We start from the raw sequence: 25,947 nt of genomic DNA, 5'->3' as shown, positions 1-25,947 counted from the left end.
GAGCAGTGAAGACTGGGGGCAGTGCCAGTCCAGGAGAGGGAAGTCACATTGAAAGTGGCATCACGATGCTGTGCTCCAGTCTCCAGCCAGGCATGAGGTCCAAGCCACACTGCAGAGATCGTTTTATGAAAAAGTGAAAACTCACAGGTAGGAAGCAGTTGTGATCGTCTTCAAGAACTGACAGCTGGTGTGAAAGAGAACATTATCAATGTGTGTATTTCATTCTGGAAGTGCAACGGCAACTTTGCCCTAGAGTAGACATTCACGTTCTGGGGTGGTGGTGGTGGTGGTGGTGGTGGTGGTGGTGGTGGTGGTGGTGGTCTTGTTGTTCTTGTTTTGTTTTGTTTTACTTTTAAACTTGAATCTGTTTTTTAATGGGAAGTTGGAAGACAAATATGTACAAGTAATATGTTCACCGTGTATTAATGAATACACCTTTAATAACCAAGGTCCACCCTCAGGCCGAGTGTGGAAACCATTTAATTAAATGTTCCTGGTTTTCAAACCACGTCAGTTCAAGCAGAAATTAACTTTCAGATGCACAAGTGCTCGGCAGGGTGTATCTCATCTGCTACACATGGGTCTTTATAATCTGATTAAGCCACTCGGGTAGACAGTGCAGAGTCTGCTCCCTCTCCATTCACTATGCAGAGGTTGTTTGATGGACTCTTTAAAGCCAATTCATTGACTTTTTTATATTTTTATTTTGAAAAGAAAAGGCTTTGTAAAGCCTTTTTGCAAACCACATCGAAATAAAAACTCTGCTTTGCAACAGGCATGGAAATATGGGGCTTTAGCAAGCCCCGAGGACTTGAGAGACTACACTTTCATCAGCTTCTTCTTGGGATTTAAATGTCTACTCAAACACAAGACTAAAATGGAAAGGGCATCCATTAATTATGCATTTATAATTTTATGTAGCTGTGCAAGTTTCTCTTTGCCAGCTAAAGCTCACAAATACCAGGCTGGAATTTTGTTTAGGGGCTGCATAGAAAAGTAAGCAGAGAAAAGTTTTGTGGATGTGTAAGGGGAAATATTTATATTTCGGATGGGCTTTGCAGCACTTGACGTGAGAATAGATTTATGAAACATATGGTGAGAGATAGTTAATCTCTGAAAAGGCCGTCTTTGGTCACAGGAGCCAATTATGCCACTTCCAATCATGTCAGGAGGACATTTATTCACATAATTATGCTTACAGGGTAGACACTGAATAAGCACAAGAATGCCAGGTTTATTTCAGATTAAAGAATTATAATCTAAAAAGGCATGTTAGAGATTTTCTTTGTGTGAATGCTGTATGAGTGTTCACATGAGGGTGCAAGTGTGCTTGCGTGTGTGAGTGAGAATGTGGATGCATGTGTGTGAATGTGCATGCATTATGTAAATGTGCATGTGTGTGTAAATGTGCATATGTGTATGTGTGTATGAGTGTGCATGAATGTATATGGGGGTTAAAAGTTATAATGTCTCTTCCTCAACTGTTCTCCATCCTATGTGAGACTGTATCTCACTGAACCTAAAAGTTATACTGTCTCTTCCTCTACTGCTCTCCCTCCTATGCGAGACTGTATCTCACTGAACCTAAAAGTTATATTGTCTCTTCCTCTACTGTTCTCCCTCCTATGTGAGACTGTATCTCACTGAACCTAAAAGTTATACTGTCTCTTCCTCTACTGTTCTCCCTCCTATGTGAGACTGTATCTCACTGAACCTAAAAGTTATACTGTCTCTTCCTCTACTGTTCTCCATCCTATGTGAGACTGTATCTCACTGAACCTGGTACTGACCAGTTGCCCAGCTGCCTCCATCCCTCCAGAGCTAGGACTAGAGAGGTATTTATCGTCACCCGCCATTTTTAAGTGGGTGCTGAAGAACTCAACTCAAGTCCCCATGCAGTGAGATTACCCTCTGGGCCATTCTGACCCTGAGATTTTCTTAGATATGCATTTTCTTGGTAATAAAAAGATGCCTGTCCAATCCATTCTGTCTAGAACATACCATTCATCATTTATTCCTCTACGTTCATGTACATGAGGGAGGGCACCAGCATGCCACGTGCGTATGGAGATCTCAGGAAAAACCTCAGATATCTGGACTTGCCTTCCACCTTGTTTGAGGCAGGGTCTCTCCGTTATCACTGCAGACTATTTGGCCCATGAGCTCCCCTGACTCCTCCCATCTCGCTGTAGGATTGCAGGCACACATTATCATGTCTGTTTTTTATGTGTGTTCTAGGAATTCAAACTCAGATCCTCATGCTGGGGCAGCGATTATTAATCTGAAAGTTTACAGTCTTTTTCTTTTTAGATCCAATTGGTAAGATATAATTGCCCACTTAAACATACAAAGCCCGGTACCATCCATCCCTTAAGAACATTGATAACAACCTGTAAATACACAGAGCGAGATCTTTACATCAGCCTCCATCGTCCTGCCACAGCTTCTCTTCTCCCTCTCTCCTCTCTTTGAAAGTTTACAGTCTTGACCCAGTAGTGCCAAGTTATGATTTTCTAAGCCCTAGTGTCCATCTTCCCCCGTCCCCCTTGAGCCCCACCTCCTGCACTCTCCTGCACCCAACACAGTGACTTTCTTCTTCATTTCTTATAAACGGAGTTGTTGAACACAGCTCCTTCACCTTTGCCAGCACACTCACTGGGAGATAGAGCCATGCTATTCTTTGTGTCCTAGATTTGCTCCTTCTTTGCTGCTGAGTCATTATTTACAGTGTGAATGCACAAACCTTGCTCATCAGTCATCTGTTGACGAACACTTGTGTTTGCTGCCTTTGGGTGATAAATTAATAGATGTGGAGCGCACTTTTGCATAACAGGCAGGTGCTTCCATTTCTCCTGGGTGAATATTTCACTGTGATGTAGGGTAGGATGACCAGGAAGGACACATTTAACTTTTTTTTTTTTTAACTAAACTACCAAAGATCCATTTTGTGAAGAGTGTATCATTCCACACTTGCACCAGCAGTGGGCGCTGGGCCCCACATCCTCAAAGTGCTACCACCTACCACTAGCACCACCTTGGGGCCTTTAAGGAGCATTTCTTCAAACGCCAACAGGCTGGTTTCTTTTAGACTCAGAAATGAAGGAATTGATGAGAGAAATGTGATATCTGTCTGTCTATTGGGAAGTGTGTGTGGGGGGGTATTTTTTTAATCCACAGAAAAGAACAAAGTCCTGTTGCTTCCAAGGACAGATGCAACTAGAAATCATATCAAATTAAGTCAGTCTTAAAGATGAATATTATGTTCTCTTTCATTTGTTGTTCCTAGAGAGACACAAAAGCTACGTGCACATACAATATGAAAACAGAACTAAACTGTTTAGGGGACAAAGAGGACTAATGGGATGGATAAAACAGGAGAGGATTGGGGCTAAGAAGGGGTATGCGTTCAACATACAATACGAACTAGCCTGAACACTTAAAATCTCAAAGGAATTTCTTGTTAACTTGAATGAGTTTTGTGCCCATGACAAGGGCTGGGGACAAGCAGTTTGTGCCTTGAGATCAGATTGCCTTATCTGAATTCTACCTGTCACCAGCAGCCATGTTGCCTCAGTTTCCTCATTGTAAAACGCATTAAATAGCTGTCGACTTTATAAGGTTTTGGAAGATAAATACACTGATGCACATAAGCCACTATGTGCTGTGAATGAATTTCCACATAATACAGATGGATTACAGTCCCTCACAGTTCTTATGGAAAAAAAATTCTTTTAGCATTGATCCCAGGGATTAAGAGAGAGATTCTTGTAATCACATTTTCATTTGTATGAATGACTCTTTATTGAATTTCAACAGTATATTCATTACAGAGAATTTGGAAAGCAGAGCTTTGGCAGCATGTCAGGTTGAGCTATGTGTAGAGATTTTTCCTATTATACTTTGTGGATAAAACAGAAGAAGACAATTCTCAAAAAAGGCCCTGCTAAGCCCCTGGAAACATTGATCAGCATTCCGCCTGGGCAGATGGAGGGAAAAGAAGAGCAGGCGCTGGATGCTGGAGACTGAGAGGAAGATGGAGGAGAATGGCTGGCCATGGTCCAGGGGAGCGCGGGCCTGTGAGAAACCTGTTTGGGGCTCAGACCTTCAGGTAGACGTGAAGTGGATATGAGTGCTGGAAGCAAACAGACCCCTAATATCTGAGCTCAACCTCTCCAGTTCTCCTACTGCGTCTGCAGGGAGTCTGGGTTGATAGCCCTGGAGGGGCTGGCAGAAACAAAGCATCTGCTTTGGACAGGATAAGAACCACCTACACCTTAAAGCATTTCTATAAACAACTCTGCAAAACCAACCACTGTCAGCAGTAAATAATAAGATCATGAGGGGAAACAAGCAGAACCCAAACACAGCAAAAAAGATGATTGTGTATGGTAGGTAGTTCATGTGGCGTCCAGGAAGCAGACTGAGTGACGGCTTGCTGGCTTTCTGCTTCTCCATTTTTATCCCATCCAAGCTCCAGCTGATGGATGTTGCTGCCCATATTCAGGACAGGTTTCCTCTGCCCAATACTTAATTCTCTTTCAAAACAACCTCACCTACACATTGAAGTGCACTTTGCTAGTCAGTTATATATCTCTCAACCCAATTAAAGCCAACTGCCTCAAAACCCTTCATCAGAAGGCTTTACAGTTTGCCAATCCTTTAGGTTTCAGTGGCCATCTAGACCGAAAGCTGAGTTTAGTACAAAGAGGTCAGCAGGCTTTCCTTCATTTTCTTCCTAAACTCACAGACAGGTGAACAGTTGAGATCAAGCTCACTGCCTCTCAGGGGTTCTGAAACAGTGCCTGGGTTCACCCATGGGTGACACTCCAAATATACTCCATGTTTCAGAACTGGTGGGGAAGGCTGGGTCTTCTGAGGAATGTCCACTCATTCCTTCATTCATCAAGAGCACATGGAGTAGCTCTTGGTAGCACGCCTACCCTACTTCATGCAATTTAGACATGAAATAAAGCCCAACTTTGCCTTGAGTACAGAGATATTTGTAAATATGGCCTTCTCTTGACCCCAAAGCTGCTGTGACAGGCTCATCAAAGGTTACACCATACAGAGCAGGGATGTCACCAGCTTGGGCATCCTCAGCAGTTGTGACCTCCAATGGTCATGACAAGAACAACAACTATTGAGAATTCTGCAGCACCCGGTGTTTTAAGGGTCGCTTCTTTTAACCTGTGCGATAAAAGGATCCTTTCAGTCAGAGAGTTGAAGAGATGACGGATATATTACTCACCAGCTCCAGGCCTACCAGGTGCCTAGAGAGCCATTTTCACAAGAGCCTGAGCAGGCAGGTCCACACCGCCATGTACATCCAAGGGAGAAGACAGGCTTCTGGCAGAAGGAACAGTTTGGGTAAAGGCTGGGCATCCCTGAGATCTCAGATGGGTGCTTGTACAATCAGTACTGTGGAAGAAAATTCTACACAAATGCCAGGAGAGGTCTGGAAAAAGCACAGCCCATTGAAGCCTGTGCCTATTCTCTGCTTTCACCATTCTCTTCTGAAGATGGAACCCAGCAGGACAGGGAGAGGCTCAACTTTTTCCCTCACCACACTGCTGCTTCAGCAGTTGCCATGGCTGCTTTGTTGCCAGGTTAAGATCTTGCTATGCCCTGGAACTAGGCTGTCATCAGTGATGTCACAAAACTCCTTGGAGTTTGCAGGACAGTGCAGAGCTGGTTAGTGACAGTCTCCAGACTGTCAATGAAAGCAGAGTCTCACAGAAGCTATGCTACTACCTAAAGCAGAGACAGAGGCCTTTGGAAGACCAGAATTTGGACCAAATCTACCAGCAATGCAGAGGTTGGATGAAGAGATTTTATAGGAGAGGGGGAAGGGCAGGTCTGGTCACCATGGTTACATCCTGAATCCTGTTTCTTTCCTGGTACTCCAAATCCTTCAAAGAACATCCTCCTCTCCTTCTAGATCTCTTCCTGTACTAGAACAATCCCATAGGCCCCTCAGCACAGTCTCCTCCTTTACTCTGACCTCTTATTTAGTCAGTCTATACATATACACAAAGCTGGGGATGGCATGCCCCAACCTAGGCCCACTCATCATCATCAGAAAAGCTGGCATCGGAAAAGCTTCTAGACACAGACATCTGTTTTTGCTTTCACCCCGATGGACAAGGCTATATTCAGGGACATTCTGCTCAGAAGGGACACTTAAAGAAAGACCATGCATAGGAGAACCTTAAGGTACTGAAATGATTCTCTAGCTCCTACTATAAGTATTTTCCCTTTAAAAAGGTAGAACAGGGCTGGAGAGATGGCTCAGTGGTTAAGGGCACTGACTGCAGCACTGACTGTAGCACTGACTGCTCTTCTAGAGGTCCCAAGTTCAAATCCCAGCAACCACATGGTGGCTCACAACCATCTGTAATGAGATTTGATGCCCTCTTCTGGTGTGTCTGAAGACAGCTACAGTGTACTTATGTATAATAAATAAATCTTTTTTTAAAAAAGGTGGAAGGGAGGTGAGCACTTCTAAGGATGAGGGCTTACTGAATTCACTGAGAAAGTCACTTCCCTATCTCACCATGGTCACTCATCATATACATTCTGTGGATTTTTAAAACTTTTTCAAGGGCCAAGCAAATTCATACAGTATTAAACAAATGTTGCAATAAAGGAATCAACTTGAAGATCCATGTGACAAAGAGAAAAATCTCTAAATGCATCACAGACTAAACATCAATTTCCTGAGTGTCAGGTTGCTAAGTCACCGATGTGACCACTTGGTTCTGTGCACAGGGAATGTCATCTCCCATACCAGGGACACATATACTCAGAGGCAAATGAAAGTTGTGGCAACATGAAAGGTGTGATGGAGATTCACAGAGGAGAGAATGGCAAGAATGAAGCCTGCCCTCCACCTCCTATATCAGGGTCCAGCAAGCTAACACACATGACAATATGCTTAGAAGCCTCTGACTAGAAGACAGGGCAACATGGTCTTCCATAACTGGATGAACAAGTTTGGGTTCTTGCCTCCAGAAGATCTCAGAAGTGTGGCGAGGTCAGCATCCTTTAATTTCTCCATCAGCTCTAACTATGGTAGATTCACAGAGGCAGAACATTGAGTCTACCATGTACCCAACAAAGAGCAGCAAAAGCCAAAAGTGCAAAAGGCTTCTTGCTTGGACCTTTGAGATCCAGCTGCCTTCCCCATGTCTAGCTACTGTCTAGTGTCCTTGCCCGATTCTATGAGCCCCTTTACATAATGAATCTAGCAATGTATGAAATAGGATCAAATTATATTTGTCAAAAGAATACAATACTAATCCAAACTATGAAAAATTAATGTAATAAACCATCCTAATAAGATGTAGGGGGAAATTTCATAAGATCATCTCAATTGACAGAAAGTGAAAAGGGGTTTGACAAAATTAAATAATTAAACTCGGAGTAGAAGGTGAGTTCTTCATGATGGACATGCATGGGAAATGCCCAACAACATTCTATTTACCACTAAAAGAAAAATCCCTTTTAGTATCCGGGAACAATGACATGTTTTTGCCACTTTCATATCAAGAACAAAGATGTTTTTAGCACTTATTTCATCGTAGGATTGGAAAGTCTAGGCAGGGGAAATTGGCAGAAGAAATGAAAGGCACCCTGCTGGGAAAAGAAAAATAAACTATTTGTAAGTGATAATTTCTTACATATGGAAAATCTTAAAGAATCCACAGAAACAACTATTAGAGAGAAAAATGGCCATTAACAAACAAGTCTGCGAGATGCCAAGTAAAATAAAAAGGGTGTTTGTGAATACTTGGAACTGAGCACTTTCTGATTATAAATTTTACTACAGAGATATAATAATCAAGACAATGTGATACTGGCAAAGAGATACATATATAGATCCACAAAACAAAACAGAGTCCAAAAATAGTCCCTCATGGTTATAGTCGGACAGCTTTTGGCAAAGGTACCCAGAAAATTCAAGGAGGAAATAATAGTGTTCCAACAAATAATGCCCAGATAATTGGAGACTGTGTTAGGCTTTTGTTTCTGTTACTGCATTAGTTACTTTGCTCATTGCTGCAACAAAATACCTGACCAAAGCAATTTACAAGGGTTTGGCATTGTCCACAGTTTAAGGGTGCATTCCATGGTGGTGGTGAGGTCAAGGCAGCAGGCACTTAAGCTCATCTGGTCACATTGCAGCCCAGTTAGGAAGTCAAAGATAGCCAATGTTCCACTAGCTTTATTTCTTTTAAGGAATCCAGAGAGCCTACGGGTTCTGCCCACTTTTAGAGTGGGTCTTCTCACCTCAACTAAGTTAATCAAAATAATCCTAGATAATCCCTCACAGACCCATAGTCTTGTCTGCTAGGTGAGTCTACATCTTGTTCACTTGACAATATATTAACTATCAAAGCTACAAAATACATAGAAAATGAGGGAGGAATTCTTTTGCTCACAGCTTCAGAGGTTTGTTTGTCATGGTAGGTATGGGGCATTGAGCAGTATACAGTGTGTAGTAAAGCTCACATCCTGATAGAGAGCAGTGTAGAACAATGGGAAGATCCAAACAACGTCCCTAAGAACACATTCCCAGTGTTAATGCATTTCCCCCAATAAGGCCCCACTCTCCACAGATCCTCTACGTCACAGAGCTAATTTTTAGTCCATCAATGTATTAAGCTGTTTGTTAGATCATGGCCCTTGTGATCTAATTTCTGTAAACCCTCATAGCCACTTCTGTGTGAGCTTTACTAATCTTCTATGCAGTTTTCAAATCCAGGAAAATTTTTACACACACACACACACACACACACACACACACACACACACAAATATGTATATATACACCAAAGAATGTAGCCATTCCTCTACATCATAAAATAGAATTTTCTCCAACATGGTCACAGATTTAAATATAAGTAATAAAACTATGAAACTTTAAAAAAATTCATTTCCTCGTACTAGACAAGGTGTCTTAGATATGACATTAAAAGGCATATTTAAAAGGTACTTCATTAAGATGAAAATCTTTTGTATTTTCAAAGACTCAATCAAAAAACTTAAAACAACCTGAAAACAAATTGTAAATATCTTTTCAGTGCCTAGTACTCAGTGTAAACAAAAATTCTTCTCACTCCTAGCAACATTACTTAGAATGGGCAAGATGGTTAAATGGTAAAAACAAATATTCATTGTGGCAGATTGAAAAATAGCCCCTCAGTCATATCTAGGTCAAATACCCAGACGATATTAATGTGATCTCAGTCTCTCTTAAGAAAGAAAATGAGTTCTGTTTTAAATCATGAGAAATGCTCATTGGAATTCTATCGCTAGAACCCTTTGCTCTTGTTTCTGGCCGTCTAGATTCCCCATTTAGAAGCCTTCTTCAGTCCTGAGGGGCTTATCAAATCTTTCCAACCAACCCAAAGTTTTAAAATATTTGGAGATGAAAACTCATCTCAGGTCCAGTCTCTGAAGCCATCTTCTAAATGTTGCTAGATTAATTCCTTCTGAAAGAGGCATTTTCATGCCATGATTTCCAAGGAAATTTCCATTCTGGGTATTAAACACTCAGCAATAAAGGATGCTATTTAGGTTGCAAGGATCATGCAACATATCTTGGTGGACCGGGATGACTCCACAGCCATCATAAGAGAAGATACAGCACAAGCAGTCACAAGTCTACTGGAAGTCTGATGGCTACTTGTCCATGGCAGCTTGGTGAGGCAGTGGTGCCCAGACAGTCCCTCAAACACCACTCTAGATGTGTATGTAGATGCGAGATGTAACTCATTTATAGCAATATGAGGCCCTGGGTTCAGTCCCGAGCATCACATAAAATATGCGATGATGTCACATGCCTGATACTACCCTCACCAGTAAGAGGCAGGAGGTCCACACATCATTCTTGGCTACGTAGAAAGTTGCTCCTGTTAAATGGATTTTCTAAGCCAACAGCTTCTCATTACATGCCACATGCTTGGGAGAAGCCGGGTACTGAAATCAAGACCAGTCTTTAATCAATTAAATGATTCAAATCAGCATATCCCAGGAGTAATCATACAGAACTGATCCAGAATTTGGAGGTTCACTTGCATCTACAAAATGCTGGAGCCATGTAACAAGGTGCAAAATCTGTATATGGCACATCCATCCGATCCAGGTGAAACCGTCAGACCCATGATGAAGCCGGCATGAAGCTGTTAGCATTAGAAGGTAGGTATCTGATGTTTTTCTCTCATATGTCTTAGCGTCTCCTATGTTTAATCTTTTCAGCAAAAAAAAAAAAGAAAGAAAAGAAAAAGCCTGGTGGCACGTAGGAGGTGGTAAAGCAGCACCAGGGTCCAGTACACTTAGCTGACCACGATTTGTCTTTGTAAATAAAGATGACTTTGAACTTTTGCTTCTTCTACGTCCTGTATACTGAGTTACAGGTGTATGGTGCCACACCTTTTTAATATGCTGCTGGGTATTAAATACAGAGATTGCTGAATGATAGTAAGCACAATACTAGCTCAACCACACATATCCAGGTCCTCATTTAATATTTTTAGTGGCTGCTCTTGTCCCACAGTTGAGTAGTGTCAGAGACCACATGTGGTCTTCAACCCCTGAACTGTTTACTATTTATCTCTTTACATGATATCTTTGAGGATCCTAAATTATGTTTGTGTCTCCATTGCCATCCTTAGTCCCTGGCCTTTATCTCATTGTCATGCGTGAGTGATGATGTCACAGAGAGCCCCTGGAAGCCTTGCTGATCACCCAGAACCTCACTGGAGCTTTCTGTGGAAGATGACTTTAGTCAGCATATCATGACAGACTGGAGAAGTCTTCATTCCTCTGAGAAGAGAAGAAGTATTACCTGGAGCCAAAGGGATAAAGAGCAGCACCAGTGTCTTTCCTCATAGCACCAGGTCTCCCTGCAGAAAGTGGCAGATCTACCCCCAAATGCTCTGCTAAGATGAGTAGGTATTTTTCTCCAAAGATGGAGATGTAGCAGATGGTTGATCTCTCCAGGAGGAGAGAATCAGATAGAGGAAGAAAAATGAAGTGGGCTGTGGTTTGGAAGAAGCCCGCTGAGTTGCAGCATAGCTCCATTGAGAGAAGCCCCAGCCACAGCACAGTTTCCATTGCAGTGACCAGATGGAAGGGCAGAGAGCACACAAGTCTTACCTTGACTCTCAGGACCTGCTTAGCATAGCACACAGCCTCGTTCTCCATTACCCAGCTCTGTGGTCTCCCTCCAGTGATCAAAGACATAACATCAGAGGGTTCACCTTCACTTAATCACAGCTGTGAGCTTTCAAAATGCATTTTATGGTGAACAGACTCGGATGGGTGGAGAGTGCAAGGAAACTGGTTTCTGGCAAGATCCTGGGAAGAGAATCAAACTGAATGTGCGTTGGGGTTGGGGGTGTTTCAAAAGAAAAATGGGGTAACAGTAAAGAACAGTTAGTGGAAGCAAAGAATAGAGGAATGCCTGTGTAATAAGAACTGTTGCCTGATCCCCCATTTTTATTGTGCCATAGACTGGTTATGCAGTATAAATGGGTTGAAAAGGCCTCTTCTAGGGGAGCTTGCTCAGTCTTGAACCCTGGGGTTGACTGGCATACTCAGAGGGTAATGAATTGAAACTTCATGAGGAAAAATGTGTTCAAGAACTCCACTCCCCAGAAACAAGGAAACTACATGATGGTGCCAGCCAATAATGACTCCTAGCGAGACAGAGAGAGCCTGAGGCAAAGTCATTGAAAAGCAGGAGACAGCAGATTGTGTGTGTGTGTGTGTGTGTGTGTGTGTGTGTGTGTGTGTGTGTGTGTGTGTGTGTGTAGGAGACCTTACTCAGCTCTTTATCAAATTGGATATCAGAAGGATCTGGAAAGCAAAGTAACAATAGTAGCTGATAGTGAGTCAACACAGTGTATGTGCCCATGTGTGTAGATAATGGTTGGAATTGTGGGTGTCTTCTGGGTAGACAGCTAGTGTATCAGTGGAGGGTTATTACATCTCTATTATTGTGGATTATGAAGACCATAAGTATGTAATGTGTGGAGAGCTTTTGGTGCCACTCAAAGAAATTTTGGCAAGTGCTTGTCACTGGGCTCAAAGAAGTAGGCTCAGATAAGAATATTCATATTTGAGTTAAAGCAAGGCTCAAGGTAAAGACAGCCAGGGAATGTGTGACTTCCCTTTTGTCTTGATAATTCTATTAAGCACCCCAGACCCTATTGCTTTCTTTGATTGCTACCTGTTATTATCTCTTTGATCTTTACCTTGCTTGATCACATTGTCTTTGATCTGAGAACTGACCATATTCGTTAAATGAACCTAGATTGATATAAAAGCAGACTGAGAAAAAATAAAAATGCTTCAGCCTCAGCACTGGCTGGAGTAGTTTCATAGTTTTGTCTAATTGTCTTTTTTTCTTTTCAATCCTCACTCCCTCCCTACAGGTTAGCATTCTGTCTAAGCTCCACCCCCATAGTTACCTGGCAATAGCCGGTATGCCTGACTCACTATAATAGGGGCTGCTTGCCCCCTCCTCATTCTTTTGCTCTCGATCTCTTCCCCTCTTCCCTTTGTCCCTTCTTTCCCCCATTCCCTTCCACATGCTCATGGCCAGCCTTTACTCCTCTCCTCTTCTACTCATTTTCTCTCATTAAACCTTTCCATGTGGAACCATGTTGTCTTGGTGTGGTTTGTCCAGACATGAGCCGAGATTTCTACCCCAACACTTGTGACCCTGTTGACTGACTGAGCTGGCTTCATCAGTAGTGTTTGAGTAACTACTTGTTTCCCCTTTAGAAACCTTCCACTTTATCCCTCTCAACCCCCTCATGCTGACACAGGATACTCAGATTTACATTATTTTAAGCTTTAAGTCCTGGTATAAGAAGTTAATCATTTGTTGAGCCTGGAGGAAATTATGTTAAGAGAAATGAGCCAAGTACAAAGAATTAAACCCCAATGTTCTTATGTATGTAAGGTAAAGTGTGATCAGTGTATCTAGGAAGGAGTGGAAACGGGATGCAGAGAGGACTATAAACATTATCGGGGCAATTCAACACAACTCCCAACGTTCTAAGCACAATACTATTTCAGAATAGCCAGCAGAAAGGACTTCAAATACTTCCTCCACAAAGAAATAAGTATGTAGAGGAGTGGGTTTGTTTGTTACTCTGATATGACCATTGAGTGTATGCTACATGTATTGAAGGATCACCTGGTCCTTTGTAAATATACACAGTTACTATGTGAATAATTAGAAAATTTAAAAGTACAGTTTAAGACAGATGTGGTAGCTCACATCTGTAGATAAAGTATTGCAGAAGTTTAGGCACACTTTTGTGAGTGGCGGTTGCTTATTGTTGAAAAGTTAAGTTCAAGGTCCGGTGAGCTGGCTCAGGTCAGAGGTCACCTGAACTCTCTTGAACAGCCTCCTCAGTTGGGTGGGACTCCCACTGCACCACGTGGGAGGCAGAGTTATGAACCCTGACTCAATGTCTTAATTTTCCTCAGTCAAGTGCAGCTTTAAGTCAGATGACATATTGATCTAGGCTGAGGCTATGATACTGAGGAGACAATGATCCAACCTCAGCTTGTTTGAAGTCAGGGAAAGCATATCAAGGAAGCCTTATGTTCTCCCTGCCAACATAAATAGGTTTCTTGAGAGTTCCAGAAGCCAACTTTCTTTGTGGAAGCCACTAAAATAAATTTCCCTGCTCTCTGCCTAATATATGCTGGCCTCACAGCAAACAGCAGATATAGGTTTAGATAACAAAAGGCTTCTCAGCAGAGGATAGCCATAGGTACAGGTCAGGGAAGGAAAAGGCTATTTGTACATCTTACTGTTAAATTTGTAGGGTACACCAAAAAGCATAATCTATTCACCTTCACTGCTGACCACTTATTTTAAAGTGGTTTTATCAAAATTCAATTATTCATTTGCCTGTTGGTAAAGTGTATGTGTTTTTGAAGCCTAGGTATTACTAGAGAGAGCTGTGTACTTGCCCCTGGTACCCTTTTATAATCATTTCTTCAGGATATATACCTGGGAGTGGAATTGCTAGTTGTAAACCCCCACATTTTTAACTTGAAAGAATGTTGGCTGGGTGGTTCTCAATGTGGTTCCCTTCATGACTACAATAGGTCCAGAAGCCACATCAAACTACCACAGCATCCAAAGTGTTGAAAGTATTAAGTTGCACATCCATAATTAAGGCAACCGTTGGCCAATGGTACATAAGGCCAGGTTTTGGGATCTGTGTTATGCACTGGAGGATGTTCAGCCATATCCCTGATTGTGTTGAGAATCCTGGGTTAAATGTCTCTGAGCAGGACACTGCTGCTTTGGAGAAGGCATCTTCCCAGCAGATGAGAGGGCCACAGCTGGCTCTGCTGTCAGTCTGGCTTCTGGAGAGGGAAAGGGACATACCACCCACACAGAAAGGACAGCTGTAGAGCCTGAAACACCCAAGCCACCACTCCAAGGGTTTCGTTCCATTTTCATGTCAAAATGTAACTAAAAAAAAAAAAAAATCAGACCCTCGCTTTCCTCCAGGCTCTTGAATCCACTAAGTTCTTCACACCAAGGTTCTTTAAGAGCCTTGGCAAAAATGTAGTGTTAAACAAATGTTCCCAATTGACTTTCCCCCCTCAGTCTCTGTGCTGCATGGTTTAGTGCTCAGCACTGTCAGTTTCACTGTGAGTGACAAATACTATTCTTAACAGATGTCAGGGGTTGGGCAAGTTTTCTCTGTAGGTACAGAACCATCATTTCAAAGTATCTCTGCCCTCGTAGTTCCTTTTATCAAAAGAAGACAAGGCTCATCCCCAGGACTGTCACTGCAGGTAGGTGTACTTCTGCCCCCACAGCACTTGCCCAGAGTTGTTGCTCCCCCATGCTTTAATAAGTTAACAGACATTAAGGAGACTATTTGATGCTGGTGACATTCACAGGCAACTCTCACACCGTTTATTACAGCCTTTTGTTCTCACTGACTGCCCTACTGGGCCAACAGGATCCAGAAAACCCATATTCAGCAGAAGCCACCTTAGAGGCCTTTGTTTTTAAAGTGCCAAAGCACTGGTCTCCTCTTTGCAAAGCATACAAATATGCCAAGTTTCCCCCTCCTTCTGCCTCCTGGAACTGGACCCAGGGCAATCAGAGTTGTTTTTGAACTCATCTTGCAATTTCAGCCTCATGCTCCTGGAACGAGACTTGGTCTTTTTCTCTCAAGGAACTCACAGGGAGAGTACCCCAAAGCAGAGAAGGCTGAGGTGAATCACCTCTGAAGGAAGAAAGATGGTTGCCATGGGCGCTGTGCCTAGGATTCTTGAAGCAGAAGAACTGAAATGACATTGTGCTTAGAGCGGGAGCTTGCTCTCTGCTCTAGCTTGTGGCCTAACATCGTGAAGAGGTGGAGATTTTGATTCTTTTTTTTCCTCATCTGTAAAATGGGATTAATAAAATTTATTCATAAAGCTGGCCAAAGGACAAAATGAAGTAAAGAATGTTAAAGCCCTTTTTATGGTATCAATTCAATGAAGTAATACTCTATTGGAATGATGATGGAGTTTTTTATCCTGAGGAAAATGTAAAAGTGGCTAAGCAGCAGTGCATGAGTCACACTCACAATAAGAGCTTGCTGGATGTGTCAGACACTACTGTTGGCTTACCTATGGATCCTACAGTCACTTTCTAATCCCTTGCTGTGTGTTAGAGATATCTGCAGAAATTGAAGGCAGAGATGAGACCGAGACATGTGAAGTCCTTGTCATGGATTTCCCTGTTCAGCATGAGAAACAGGGAACATGCTGTGAGGAAGCAGAGCAAGAGAGCAGAGCATAAAGAGTCTGGGCAGTGCTGTGTCCGGGTGGGGCATCCAGAGTGTCAGAGACACACAGGAAGTGAGGCTACGATGCAACCATCTGGAGAAGGAAGAATGGAGGCCACTGCTGTATGGCTCATACAAGATTCTGGATGTGAGCTCATCAGGGGCAGCTTAGTGGAGGCAGAGAGAGAAGAATGGTGAGGGAGAAGGATGAGGCTGGTCAGTGGTCAGCCTAGATATGTAAGACTGGGCTGCAGTGGAGAAGGCAGATTCTGTTGGAGCCCATTGAAGATTGAGAGCAGAGCCTGGGCTTGATTTAATGTGAAAATACCCCTCCAGTTATATGAAGGTTTGAATTGTGAAGGCAAGGCTACAAGAAGGAACTATTGATTATTCAGGTGGTTTAGAGTCTGTGGTACAGACTACGGTTATGATGGGAGAAAGATGGTCTCCATAGGGTGTAAGAGCCTAAGAGAGGAGAGCCTCAGAGCGACTGAGTACACATCACAGCTATGGAGTGGTCAGAGGACCAGTTGGGGTAGAGCAGAGATGAGAGATGGGAAATTAAAGATTTCTTTTCTGGCCACAGTAAAGTTAAGAAGTTCTTAGACATACATAAATGCAGCTATTGTGAAGGGTTGAGGCCATTCTAGTTGGAGACACGAAGCTAGACTTCAGTTACTGTACTTTCCCCAGGCTGATAATCCTCTCTACACACGGAGCCACTTGCTCCCGTGATGCCTATCCTACACGTAAGGAAACAGGCTCAGAGAAGTTAAGAACATTTGAGCTGTTGGAATCAGTTGTGACTCAAGGACAAAGTAAGGAGCCTAAGAGGAAAGAAAAAGTTGGCTCTGGCAGAGAGGGAGGATGTTGATTCCATTATGTAGTTGGAGACATAGTGGAAGAGATCCATTATCCAGATACCAGATAAGCAAGAACACAGGTGGGAATTCAGACACCACAGCTCCGTTGTGCATATCATTCTTCATTGTACCCACCTTCCCTCTTCTCTACCTTATTTTTCTCAACCATGGGTCCTAGATAGGACCTGCTTGCGTGGCCATGGCTGAAAGGACAAGTGAAAAATCACCGTAGGGTTTTCTCCATACTGAAAGGTTTCCCTGAATCTAGTTACTAATGATGACATCTTCCCCTGAAGGCTTCCCTCCTGACAGGCTGTCTGGAAGCAGCAGTGAGCTTAGGTGCAGAATTAGGTCTTCCTCTAAACCCATGTTTCTAGTCTTTATCTGACTAGAGTTTTTCAAAGCCAGGATTTGGAAGAAAAATACTTCCTCAGGCATGCATCTCCCAGATTCTGCAAGGCTCTGTGTCACTAAAACTCCAAGAGCAAATAGTAGAAGGTATAGGGCCTCCACCACCACCCTGCCTGAGCTTTGGAACCTCCCTTTGTGTGTCCCAAACTGTTTTTCCTCTGTACACTCTCTTCATCAGAGAACCTTGGAAACCCGCAGAAGAGACATTTTTATTAAGTTCTAACTCAGGAGGCTTAATTACTGTTCGGCAGCTAAGCTGAACTATGACACAAATATACACTTTCTTTCTTCCTCCCCCAGGCATGGTTGGGCATTAGGTTTGCCTTTACAGACTATCACAGCGGTTGAAAGGAGAGAAGGTAGGCTCCCTAGTGCTTTGGTTAGCCCTGCCTCCCAGCCTGCTGCAGCTCCTCAGTTTCCCAGCAACGAACTTCTTCCACGGCTAGGTCTCTTTTTCTGAGTCTGCAAACAGTGAGGGGACCTGAGCGATGTTGTCATCTTTGACCCCATTCATTTTTACAGTGAGAGTTTCCCCATATACCAGAGGGTCTAGTAATAGAAAGGAGGGCCCGAGTCACGAGTTCCATTGGCTGAATTGGAGAATGATAAAAGGAGAACTCCAGCTTTATAAAGCCAGCAAGCCAAGGTCAAGGAGGCCTGGGCTCAGGGAAGGAAGGGGGAAAGACACCCGTAACCCGACGTGGTAGTGGGGAGCAAGAGATCCAACAGAAAAAAAGGAGCCAAGGAACAAGAAAAGGGCTAGTGGCAAGAACAGGACCTGGAGTAGGCTGGTGAAGCAAGTGATGGCATCCTAGAGTTCACCTGCTCAGAATGCTTGTGACAGCCCATTGTCATGTTTACAGGCTTTTTGTGAGCCAGATGACATCACTTCAGCCATTGAAAAACTGCCACACTGTGGCCTATGTAATTTATGGTAGTAATTGGCAAACTCCAGTGCCTGCCCCTCCTCCAGCCTTCACAGCCCACTGTTAAAAATTTGGGGGCTGACCACCACTACCCTAGGCTCCAATGGTCTGAGATCCTTGTGATCAAAAAGACTTGGCTTGGAATATAAGCTAACCAGATAACTGTCAAACCTGATTTTGCTGCCCCAAAACATCATGGAGCTGTCTACTGCCTGCATTACAGTTTCCTGTAAGAGAGTTAATGATCCTGGTAGAGCCACCAGACAGCACCATGCCAGATCAGTTTCATCTGGGAACCTTTTCATTTCCCAGCCCCTTCCTACCTTAGTTTTACTAGAAAATCTAAGAAAGAGGTCTAGGAACCCATGAGTTGTTTTATTTTTCTTTTTTCCCTTCCTTCCTTCCTTCCCCCTCCCTCCCTCCACCCCTTCTCTTCCTTTTTCTTTTCTTCCTCCTGCTCCTCCTTCTCCTCTTCTTCTTTTTCTTCCTTATCCTCTTTCTATTCTCTCTCTCTCTCTCTCTCTCTCTCTCTCTCTCTCTCTCTCTCTCTCGTGTGTGTGTGTGTGTGTGTGTGTGTGTGTGTGTGTGTTTGGAAGCACAATCCTGTGTGCTCCCATGTGGAAGCAAAGTCAGACTTTAGGTGTATTTCTCGACAGCTCTCCATTTTAATGTTGTAGGCAGGTTCACCCAGTGAACCTAGAACTTGCTTCCTATGTGTCACAGCTAAGTTTACAATGTCCTCTACCAATCATTTACTCTGAACAGTCACCTTGAGAAACTACAATTGCTCTCAGGTTTGGGGAATTGGGAAAACCCAAGTGAATAAATCACTTTCCCTGATCACAACTCACACTCCGGACAAGACACAGGGGTAAAATATAATCACTACATGTGGAGTGGGAAGTATACATGTGAATAAAAAGTGTGTCTTAGTTCAGCAAAGGGAGGTAGCCACTGTCCACCACCCTAGACGGGAGGTTGTTTTCTCTTTGCCTGCAGCAATGACATCTTTTTTTTTATCTTTATTAACTTGGGTATTTCTTATTTACATTTCAGTTGTTATTCCCTTTCCCGGTTTCCAGGCCAACATCCCCCTAACCCCTCCCCCTCCCCTTCTTTATGGGTGTTCCCCTCCCCATCCTCCCCCCATTACTGCCCTCCCCCCAACAATCACATTCACTGGGGGTTCAGTCTTGGCAGGACCAAGGGCTTCCCCTTCCAATGGTGCTCTTACTAGGCTATTCAAAGCAATGACTTCTCTTAAGGAACCCTGGCAGCTATGGATGTTCCATTGTAGACAAGGAAGCTAATGACTGTGAGTAAGAGGGGGATGGGCAGTGAGGAGGGGGCTGATGGAAGTGATAAGTGACTTTTCTAAGGACACATGGCCTTTAGAAGCCAGGGCCAAGTGTAAGACTAATTCTAGTTCTTTTGGTTACAGTTGGAGCCTGAAGATTGGAACATTTTCAACTCTGCCCTGTGTGTTTCCTGAGAACTGTAGCATTAATATTATAGACACCAAATGAAAGCATGCTGGGACTTTCATTTATGCAACACTTCAAGGACCAGTCATACCTTTTCTCATTGAAACCATATTCTGTTTGTTTAAAAATGCAGAGAGGACATGGGGGCTGAAGAGATGGTTCAAGTGGTTAAGAGCACTCATGCTCTTGCAGAAGACCTGAGTTCAGCTCCCAGTGCCCACATTAGATAGCTCACAACCACCTGTAATTCCAGTTTAGGAGACTCCCTCTTCAGACCTTCTCTTACATACACACATACACAGACACACAGAGACACACACACAGACACACACAGACACATCACACACACACACACAGACACACACATACACACACACAGACACATACACAGACACACGACACACACACACACACACACACTTAGATAAAAAAATAAATCTCTAGTAGAAGAAACATGGATCCTTTCCCCTGTGATAGACATAATTTACAAACCAAAAGAAGAGAAAACATTTACCTATATCGTGACACCCTGTATCAGTCACATTTTTTCTCCTGTGGTAAAACTCCACGACTGAGAACAACTTATGGAAGAGTTTGTTTAGCTTAGGACTAGGAACTCACTGTAGTGGAGAGGCATGGCAGCAAGCAGCAGTCACGGTGGCAGGAGCAAGAAGCTGAGAGCTCACATCTCAACCACAAGCACACAGCATACATGGCTTGAGGCTCTTAGCTCTCAAATCTTGCTCCCAGTGACATAGTTTCTCCATTAAGGCTGGGGACTGAGCGTCCTAATACTGGAGCCTGTGGGGGGAACTTTCTCATCCAAACCACCACACATACCCACCGAGAGTAGAATTATATGTCATTCAGATTCTAAGAGAATATTACTGTGTTTAAAAGTGCAGTGCAAGCCATGTGGTGGGGAACAGTAGTTAAAGTGCATTAGGATGGTCTTCTTCTATGTACTGATATTATTATTCTAATGCCACAGAAGGAGCACTGGGTGAAGTTGACCTCACAGAGCACTGAATTCCCCGATGTAAAAAAGCAGTAATAAAATCTTCCCTTCTGGGTGAATGCTGCTGTGTGCCACAGTAGTGTGCATACTGTTCCAGGAAAAGAATGTGTAGTCAGTAAATGCTGGCTCTACTTCAGAGATTTTGCCCTCTACCAATGACTCTCATAAACATAATTGCCCCTGGTAAGTTATATATGTGCCATGTGTCAATCATCATGCATATATGGTATTCAAAGTCAAGCATTCATTGCTTTATTCTATCTTAAACTTATTGGGAAACATATACATTTCAGATTAACATTCTGATAAACAATTTTGACTTAGAGAAAGAGAAAGCGAGCAGGGCCTTGTAGAACAAGCAAGTGGGCCACTGGGCTAGCGGAGGGAGTTCACAAGGGAAATGAGTTACAATCCAAGCCTTTGTCAAACACCCAGAAGCTTACAGCTCAATGAAAGGAATAGCTCAGGCTGCACAAAGAGTCATGGGAATGGTGACACAGAGTTAGGACTGAAGAGTATACACATGAAGTTCCGAGGGGAGGCTTCATTCGAGTTTGATAGAAAGGAAATTTGACAGACATGTAAAGAGGCAAAACCTTGGGAAAGTTTCAACAAGCACAGGGATGGGAAAGAACACCAATCCAAGGGGAAAAGCAAGTCCAAGGGGCATTGACCAGCACCATCTAGACTAAGACAATGGGAGAACCAGTGTGCTAAGGATCACAGTTGCCTAGGTGGGTTCTGAAGTTCCCTGCCATGGTACACATGAAAATGGGAAGCTGTAAGCTGCCCAAGGCCCTAGGTGTGCAAAAATACTCAGTGACCTTCAGCGGATGCACTTCATAGAGCCATAGCCACCCTGACCCCATGGACACTGTCCCATTCCCACTCCGGAGATGTCTCATAGACATTCAGCAGCAGCTTACTCGAGGCTACGCACAGTGCTCTTCTTGTTGTCTCAGTGGCTTTCCACAGCAGTGAAGTGACTAGCATCAGTGCTGCCATTCCCATGTCACGCGTGAAGCAACTGGCCAAGCAAACTGCTCAGGGCCTCACTGCAGGTGGGTGACAGTGTGAGTTACTTTCCCCATTACTGAGACAAAGTATCCTGCAAAAAACTTTAAAAGAGCAAGAATTCATGTCAGCATAGAGTTTGAGGGAATACAACCCTTGAGAACTGGGAAGGCATGGTGGCTGGAGAGTGGTGTGTAGGGTAACATTGCCTCTGCAGACAGGAGACAGATGAATAGTAGTGCTTAGCTTGCTTTTTCTTTTTATTCAATTGGAGATCCCAGCCTGTGGGATGGCGTTGCTCTCACTCGGGGAAGGTCTTCTCTGCCCAGTGAAGCCTTTATGGAATCACCTGTACAGACACCTAGAAATACATATTCCATGGAATCTTTAAGTCATATCAAGTTAACAAGAAGGATTAGCCATCAAGGTGGCAGATGTAAGTTTGTGTGACATCAATGCCAGTATCTATGATCTCCCTACTGTGTGTCCTTCAAATATTGCCTTTTGCTTGTCAACTTCCAGATGGTCAAAAGACTAAGGTCAGCCACATGAGGTTTTGTTGCTGTAAAATTATTTTTAAAATGCTGTCTTTTACCCCACACTAGGTCTGGCACCATATTGCCCCAAGATACCTGGTAGATATATTCATTTCAGCAAAGTGTCTCACCTGCTCTGCTCCATCCCATATCACACTGCCGATGGCTGCTCTCTGCGCCTGGCAACAATCTCTCTACCTGTCTAGTTCCCGAGGCAGGTTGCCACCATGCCAGACATACGCATCCCGATTTCATGGCAGCCATCACACACTCTCTTGAACTTAAATCGCCACATGAAAGAACACACAACACAATAACCTCTGATCCAATTGATGATATATAATTTGCTCATCTAGACATACAAAGCCCTGTACACATCCGTCCCTTAAGAATTTTCATAACAACCTGTAAATGTGCAGAGAAGAATCTTAACATCTGCCTCCATGTTCTCTCTGCTGCTTCTCCTGTCCCTTGTTCCAGTCTCCTCCTCCCTCTAAAACTTTCCCCCACCCATCCCGCCTTCTCATCCAACGACAGGCCTCATTCTATCTTGTACTTGCCTTCACCTGCGTGATGACATCATCCTACAAGGTCTTTGTTGTTTCTGACCGGCTTGCTCTGTTTGCTTTTGCTCTTATGTCTCAAAAGTTCTGCTGGGAACATGACCTATCATTGCAGATCACCTAAGTTGGTTGGGAGGACAGAGCTGAGAATGGGAAATCTATGAACAGTTCAATCACAGAATTGCCACAACCCTGTAATCTCAGTACTAAGGAGGTGGTGGCAGGAGGACCAGGACCTCAAGGTCATTTTCAGCTACATATTGAATTGGAGGACAGCCCAGGGCCACATGAGACCCTGGCTGAAGAGGGAAACAAAACATCCTGGCACATTATAAAAGGGAGGCTGAAACCCAGAATTTTCCATGAGGGTTTATTTATTTATTTTGGTCACCTTTTATGTTTTCTGTGTTCTGAGCTCTAGACATTGGCGTTGACACCTGTTTTCATTTATAAAGCTCCTCACTGCTGCATTATGGCTTTGATGAATGCTGCTGAAAGCAAAAGAACATTTCACATTGAGCACAGAAGGTCAAAAAGTGCCTGTGAGTAGAAAAATCTGTGTTTACTCTTTTGTCTCATTTGAATAGTAAGATAAATTTAAGTGTCGTTGGCGTCAACAACCCCAGCCTCTTAAATCAGAAACCAGCACATTGAGTACACAGGGCAGCATTAAACGTTCTCCTCGTTACCTAATTATAAAACATAGGGCTGAAATCATTCGCGTTCATTTACCCAATTTCCAATTGTCAAGCTCTGTGTCTAAGCTTGATGTGATTATGTTAATGTGCTAATTAAATTGAATGTTCTTTATTGAACATTCTGCTCCCAGCAAAATGGGAAACTTCTATGAAAAGTATGTCTTCCCCAGTGTGGCCTGGAAGAAAAAAGGCAAGTGACTCCTGAGAGTAGGAAATGGTGCCTTTGGTGTTCATCTGGCTTAGACACAATTCATTCTGAACACATGAACTCATTCTGGAGTGCAAGAAGCAAAAAGGAAAGGAGTCCGGCTTTGTGACAGGCCTTGTTGTCCCCTCTGGCCTGGAAGAACAGCCAGTGTACTTGGACATGGGCCACAGAGGGACACCACAGGGACCAAAACCAGAGCATAGTCTTCTCTTCTACTCTACCCAAGACTACCTTTGACTTGAACTTACTTTGCTCTGTTGATTTACTGACATGATAAATACATGCAGACCCTTTGGACACAGCCTGGTGTGGCCTCTGTCACATGTCACACTAATGTTTGGGGATAGCTCTATACACATAAATTATTAAATAATTAAGATAATTTGGCTTCAAGCAAATGGATCACAGAGAACAAAGTTTAACGAAGTATGTAGTTAGTTGAACAACAATTAGGAAAAGTTCAGCTAGCTATGTTAGTCATGGTTAATTAAGTAAGGAAACGTCATCAGGAATGAGTTTGGTCTACATAATCTCATTGTGACAAATCTCGTAGCCAATGTTGCTGTAAATCCAGAGACATAATCTACAAAAGATTTTTCTTATTCTGTAAAAAGCATAAATATACCCAGCCATACCACTCTTGGGCATATTACCCAAAAGATGCTTTATTTATAATAGCCAGAAGCTGGAAAGAACCCAAATGTCCCTCAACAGAGAATGGGTACAGAAAATGTGGTACATTTACACAACGGAGTACTACTCAGCTACTAAAAACAATGACTTTATGTAATTTTCAGGCAAATGGATGATAACTAGAAAATATAATCCTGAGTGAGGTAACCCAGTCACAAAAGAACACACATGATATGCACTCACTGATAAGTGGATATTAGGCCAAAAGCTCAGAATATCCACGATACAACTCACAGACCATATGAAGCTCACAAAGAAGGAAACCCAAAGAGTAGATGCTTCAGTCCTTCTTAGAAGGGGAAATAAAATACTCACAGGAGGAGAAGGGTGGGAGGGTCTTGGGAGAAGAGAGGAGGGAAAAAGGGGTGGGAGGATCAGGTATGGGAGGAGACAGGATGATATACATAGGGTAAGAAATTTGAACAGAGGTGTGTAGCAATGGGGATGGGAACTGGGGTAGCCACCAGAAAGTCCCAGATGCCAGGAAAGCAAGAGGCTCCCAGGACCCAATGAGGATGAGAGTAGCTGAAATGCCCAACAAAGAGGAGGGAGAACCTGCAGAGACCATATCCAGGGGTTAGGCAAGACCCCCATCGGAGGATGGGGCCACCCACTCATTTCCAAATTTTTAACCCAGAATTCTTCCTGTCTAAAGGAAATACAGGGACAAAGTGTGGAGTAGAGACTGAAGGAACAGACATCCAGAGACTGCCCCACCTGGGGATCCATTCCATATACAGACACCAAACCCAGACACTATTGTGGATGCAAAGAAGTGCTTGCTGACAGAAGCCTGATATAGCTGCCTCCTGAGAGGCTCTGCCAGAGCCTGAAAAATACAGATGCAGATGCTCGCAGCCAACCACTGGACTGAGCACAGGGACCCCAATGGAGGAGATAGGGAAAGGGCTGAAGGAGCTGAAGGGGTTTGCAACCCCACTGGAAGAACAACAATATCGACCAACCAGATCCCCCCACACTCCAGAGCTTCCAGGGACTAAACCACCAACCAAAGAGAACACATGGAGGGACTCATGGCTCCAGCTGCATATGTAGCCTTATGTGGCATCAAAAGGAGGAGAGGCCCTTGGTCCTGTGAAGGCTCAATGCCCCAGTGTAGTCGAATGCCAGGGCGGTGAGTTGGGAGTGGTGGGTCGGTGGGAGAGCACCCTCATAGAAGCAGGGTGAAAGGGATGGAATAGTAGTTTTGTGGAGAGGAAACTGGGAAGGAGGATAACATTTGAAATGTAAATAAAACATTCAGTGAAAAATTACTTTTAAAAGAGCAGAAATATGTCAGTACCACACACCCACTAAACCATTGACAACACAAAAGGCATGGAGCAACAGGGGCTCTCATTCATTGGTGGTGGGAATGCAAAATGGAAAAGACTTGGAAGGCAGTTGAGCGTCTTTGTAAGGTCCTAGATGTACTCTCTCTGTGGCTCAGCAGCCAACCTCTTCTTTTTCTTGTTGTTGTTGTTGTTGTTGTTTTGTTTTGTCCAGATGAGTTGAAATCTTCTACCCATGCAAAAGCCTACATGTAGATATTTACAGCAGCTTTATTCCTATTTTCCCAGGCTTGGAAGCAACTAAGATACCCTTCTCTGAGTGAACAAATGAATGAACTGTGTACAGCCGAGCAATGGAATAACATTCATTTCTGAAAGAACTATTCAGCCATAAAATGGCATAGCAGAAAATTACAT

The 25,947-nt window shown here is 43.4% G+C and overlaps 1 long non-coding RNA gene across 1 annotated transcript; it reads right to left on the bottom strand.

The window, feature by feature from the left end:
- Window positions 1-20,751: 20,751 nt before the first annotated feature.
- LOC148007745 (uncharacterized) lies at window positions 20,752-22,566 on the bottom strand. Its single transcript, XR_015647280.1, has 3 exons — window positions 22,482-22,566; window positions 21,695-21,901; window positions 20,752-21,581 (listed from the first exon to the last, which is right to left on the bottom strand). It is a non-coding gene; the product is annotated as an uncharacterized LOC148007745 (long non-coding RNA).
- Between the last annotated feature and the right edge of the window lie 3,381 nt (window positions 22,567-25,947).

Source organism: Rattus norvegicus, chromosome 1 (assembly GCF_021556685.1).
Source record: "Rattus norvegicus strain SHRSP/BbbUtx chromosome 1, alternate assembly SHRSP_T2T, whole genome shotgun sequence".
In the NCBI taxonomy this organism is placed as follows: Eukaryota; Metazoa; Chordata; class Mammalia; order Rodentia; family Muridae; genus Rattus; species Rattus norvegicus.
Note: the sequence above shows the minus strand (reverse complement) of the source record. Positions and strands in the feature narration are given on the sequence as shown.